The 5,239-nt window shown below is 43.6% G+C and overlaps 1 long non-coding RNA gene across 1 annotated transcript; it reads left to right on the forward strand.

Annotated features, from left to right (window-relative positions):
- The first annotated feature begins 1,425 nt into the window (after positions 1-1,425).
- LOC118157349 lies at positions 1,426-4,783 on the forward strand. The gene is made up of 2 exons (XR_004746616.1): positions 1,426-1,544; positions 2,641-4,783. It is a non-coding gene; the product is annotated as an uncharacterized LOC118157349 (long non-coding RNA).
- The last annotated feature ends 456 nt before the right edge of the window (positions 4,784-5,239 follow it).

The following is a 5,239-nucleotide window of genomic DNA, read 5'->3' on the forward strand; positions in this document are numbered from 1 at the left end:
CATCTCTCTTTGATAGATAGTGATATCTCAGCAGCCTGCTCTCTGAGCCAGTGCAGACAAGGAATGGGCAGCACACGTTCATCAAACCAACATCTGCTTTCAATTCTCATTTATAGATGTGGAATCCTTTCAACTGGACATTAATCATTCTCTACAGCAGCAGTTAGATACTCGAGACAGATCAGAACAAATCAAATTAGCCTTATTTATTAAACAAAAAAAAAAAAATCATAAGGAGTAAATAGAAAAGACACCAGACCGTTCTGTGTGCTGAAACATAAAAAGAAAATTAAGATACTGAAACACAGGAACCTAAAAGCTTTCAGGTGCTATTTTCAAAGCCTCAGCTGTAACCAAATAGCAGAGGGCTCTACTGCAGAATGCCTCATGGATTATTTTAGCAATAAGGTATAATTGAAAGGATTAACGTGAATGTAATGTTTCCCTTCCAAAAATTCCAGGAATGCAGAAATGACTCTCATCTGCACTGTATGACTCATGGTTTTAATGCTAGAACTTCATTTTCACTTCTGAGGAATTCAAGCTCAGGGAAATGTTACCACAGAAATACTCAGACAATTGACAAAGGAAAATCTCTCCCTCTCTTGCTGCAGTTAAACTAACCTTAAAAAACATATATTTGGAGAGTCCAGATTGGTTCAGCTTCAGGCAATGGGCATCCTTCACACTCAGGGGACCTGATGAGGAGCAAAATTCTCCAAACTGGCTTGTACCAAGCAAAGCAGCTTCCCCGTGCTGGGTTTCCCTGGTTTAACATGGCAAACAGCTTTCAGCAAGCAAGATGGGGGACACTGCCACATTCACATGGGAATTCGTAGCAAAGCATCAAGACAGATGTGGATGAGTCTAGTGGAAGGTGTGCAGCTACACACCAAAGATAGGGTGCTCACTTTCTCTGTCTTTCCTTCCACATGGAGAAAATGCTTTTGTTTTTTAATGAGGAGGTGATGTACTGTTTGCCACAGCAACCAAGTGGAGAAGAGCTCTCACCATCTAGATTACATGTATCAGCAGCACTTCAGGGTTTGTTATAATGGAGGCTAAATGTTAAGCAGATGAGAAGGTTTGTGAAAGAATATGTTTGAATGGCATGCAGGGCTTGGCCTTCCACGTGCACAATGATCCTCGTCTGTCTGTGCAATAGATCATGAAGCCCATCATCTGCCCCCCTCCAAAAAGCCAGCCCCTGGCAAGCACGGCAGTGGGACGAACAACTCCAGATACCCACAGCCTCCCAGGCTAATCCTTCCCTCTCCCTTCCCTGCTCCGCATACACCTGACTGCAATAACAGCAGAGATACCATCTGGGGTTAGCTCGTTACATGTTTATTGCCCCTTTGTTTACTTCTTCATAAATATAAACTGTTGTTACCTGTGCAAACCTGTGCATCCAGCCTGGTTCTGGTGAGCCTTAAAAGCCCCAAATTGAAAATAGCCTAAAGATGTGAAGAATCGCAGCACCGCAGTCCAAAAGCAGCCAGCTAGCTGAGGTATTTAGGGAGAACCATTGCAACATACAGCGTGTATGTATGGTTTTATATTTAAGATTTCCTGGCTCGGAGGTACTACATTAGCTAGTTAGATGTGGTTATAAATAGAAGCGCCTGCTGACATTAATCACAATAATTTGGTGATGTGGCTACCGATGTGAAATTATGGGAGGGACAGGTACCTTGCAAAACTGAGCCCGCTTTATCATCGACCAGATCATTTATCAGCCAGGGAAAATAACCTTTCCTCCATGTTCTGTGATCTCATGCAAACAGGAATCCAAGCAAGTGAGGGAGGAAAGGGCCTTGTTTTTAGTTTTGATTTTTCATTTGGTTTGGTGTAACTTTAAGAAATATTAATTTGTTCCTTCGTTTAATTTCATCTGTATCACTGGCCAAGAGAAATGCACTAATTTATAAGTTGAAGCAAGCCTTGAGATAATGTCACCCACCATTCATCCAAATTTGTCACTAGCATCCCATTAAAGCCGTAATTATTTTTTAATTAAAACTAAGGAAGCTGGCATGCGTGTGCCTACTTTATACATCTGTTATGGGTTAAAATAGCTTTTAAAAAATGTTTTTTTAGACCGCAGTCTTTTGTGGCCATGGCCTATGCCAAAGAAAACGCAAACTTGCTTATTTTCTCCATGGGGCGCAACACTGCCTATGTGTGCCTGAACAGATTCGACTGGCCGTGAAAAGAATTCTAAATAAAACACAAACATGGAATTTGGCAACGCCACAGAAGCGAGCTTAAGACTAATTCCAGCATGCGGACGGCTCTCACACAGCAAGTCTGGCTCCACTATAAATGAAACCAGGCTCTGTAAAATCGCCAGTAAAGTTTGAGTTAGGATTTAAAGCGACAGCACACTTATTCCGTGGTTTAAGGGGGGGAAACACACGCGCGCGCACACACACATGCCCCAGCTTATTAAGGAAATTCATGCTGGCCCAATAAGTCTGCATGTTGCAAGCTGTGTTTACTTTCAGCAGTCAATTCCATTTAAAAAAAATGTTGGGGGGGGGGGATGCAGAGGAGAGGAAAAAAAAAACACTTTGGACTTGATTTTTAAAAGGAAATAAAAAAAAAAAAAAAAAAAAATTGCTGTCATTATTACTGCAGGGCCCAGTGGCAGGGGCAGGGGTGAATGAAGGACCTACCTGATGGCAAGGCTGAAAAGCTGTGTTAAGAAGGAAAGAGGCACGAAAGGCTGGGGCAGAGGAGGGAAAGGGAAAGATGCGGCCAAGGAGAAGCTCTGTGGTCGGGGAGGCTGTGGGCAGAGCAGCCTGGTCCCTGTTCCCATCAGATAGCCCAGCCAGCGGGCTGGTGACTCACTGGGATTTGCTGGGAGGGAGCTGAATGCTGCACACTGCCAGGAGAGGAGCAGAGCGAACCCGGGGCACTGCCAGCCTCTGGGCAACCCCTCCTGGCAGCCCCACTGGCCCCGGGGAGCAAAGACATCTGCAAAGGAAGAGAAAGTGAGGAGGTGGGGAGCACTGGCATTTGCCCAGTTTTACCTTTATAGGATAAAACAAATTTAAGAAATCCCAGCTTAAAATCATGGGGTGTAGCCTGGCAAACTTAACAGGAAAGGGCAAGGAGCAAATTATTTAAGGCAGTGATGGCAGTGTCTCCCACACACCCTTACGCTCCCTTACGGATCTGGGTGTTATTGGGCCAAATAATTCAAATTAAACCTCAAGTGCCCACCTCAAACCCCTGCCATTGGGCTTTTCTTCAAAATAGGGAGAGCAGGTCAGAAGGTTTGCTGGCTGGAAGCCTCCAAACACTGGAAGAGCTCAGACATTTATGAGTGCACTCGAGTGCACTAATGAACTGTGACAGTGGTGGTGGAAGCAGGGGTGAACACCGCTGTAGCTTTCACACCACTCCTTCTGGAAAATGTGCAGAGAAAGTACAAGGGAAATTGAGGGGAGTTCACAGCCATTTCTCAGGATTATTTCACAACTATTCGATGTATCTACTGGTTACAGCATGAAGGGTTTGGCTTCAATAGGCTACAGAGTTTTGACGACTCTGCATTGACTTCTACAATCAGTTTCAGGAGAAACAAAAAAAATAGGGAAAGAACTTTACTTTTTTATTATATTTTATAAGGTTCTGCAGAAAGGTAAAGTTACTCACTAATCTTGTCCTGACCGTAGGCAAAACCACAATGTTCCTATTCCCAGTTTAATCAAGAGTTCACACGTTTTTATAAAGGATTTAGATTAATCAATCCGTAAACACTCAGACCTAATTTCTGGACAGCCTTTGCATTTTGAACCTGCCTCTGCCATAATAAGTGAACTTACTCTCTCCCTGTTCAACCAGAGGAGAGAATACCCCAAATTTCCTTTAGAAGATCCAAAATGGAAAAAATACTTCCTCCACAGGCAAAGGGCTCTACTGCCATGCTGAGGTCTATCTACATTCCATTAATATTTTTTTTTCACCTTAGTCCCATGATCACTTTTATATGGTACTTGTTTCCCAAAAAATGCTCTGATTCTCACTCCATAGTTTCCTGAATTGCATAGCCCAGATTCACTGCTGGCATAATGGTACAATGACACTGAACTCAGAAAATGCCTCCTGGAAAGATGCTCAGCTAAGCATCCCACATGCCACAGCAGTCCCTAGCCCATCCCTCAGTGGACCCCTGGCTCGCTACAGTGTGCCCTGGAAGCATCATGTTTGTCACGCAGCCGAGGAGGAGATGTAAAGATCAGTTTTAGATCAGGGTCTCACGTGAAGTAATCTAGGTCAATACAGGAGATGTAAGCAGACAGTCTGACACACGAAGAGGATGGGGTGCTCTCCTCACATTTCCAGGGGATGAACTGAGCACAATGCATGGACAATTGGCTCTAAATAGCCAAGTGACATTTAAACAAGCATAACGGCTGCAGGTATGTTGTGCAAACTAACCTCCCTCTAACCTGCAGTCCTTATGTTATTAGCACAGACAATAATTTAAAAAGCATTGTTTCGTGGCGTGATTCCTGTGCCTGCTTCTCCCCACTGCCTTGCTTAGTGTCTGCATTAACCTCATTCTATAAGTCCCAGGACCTCCAACTCTTACAGCTGAATTCATAAAAAATGTAAGCCCTCACTATGCGGGATTTTTGCCTGCTTCCTTCCAAGTGCATGTTTTTCTGACTCATTGAACCTGGCTTCCCCAGCTTGTGTTACAGCAGGTTGCATTAGCTACAATAGGCACCCATGGAAATGGATTGATTAAGAAAAAAACGAGGGAAAAAAAGATAGCAAAGGCACATGCTATGCTTTAGCCTACCAGATTCCTGTACATGCTTCAAAAATGCTTGGAAAAACCCTGTCCAAAAGAAAGCAAACAGCATAAAAACGTATGTTGCCAACAGTTGCTCAGCTGTTTACTGCTCAGCAGAAAGAAAGACCATCACACAGCACAGAGGAGTCCAGTGGGGCACACACGAGGTGCACCAGCATGGCTTGTTTGACTCAAATCCCTCTCTGAACATAAAGAGTCCCATCTGAGAACAGAACTCTTCCTTTCATCTATTTTTATGAAGCACTCAGACAAGGAAAAGAGAACCCAGGTCCTCTAAATGAGTCAGCTCTGGAGGGACAAGAGGTAACTTCTTTGCAGAACCATTCTCTGCCCTAAACCTGAACTACACCAGAAATGGGTGATCCAATTCCTCTATTAAAATAAATAAATAATGTAAAATATAGCTGT

This window comes from Oxyura jamaicensis (genome assembly GCF_011077185.1).
Source record: "Oxyura jamaicensis isolate SHBP4307 breed ruddy duck chromosome 5 unlocalized genomic scaffold, BPBGC_Ojam_1.0 oxy5_random_OJ101361, whole genome shotgun sequence".
Lineage (NCBI taxonomy): Eukaryota > Metazoa > Chordata > Aves > Anseriformes > Anatidae > Oxyura > Oxyura jamaicensis.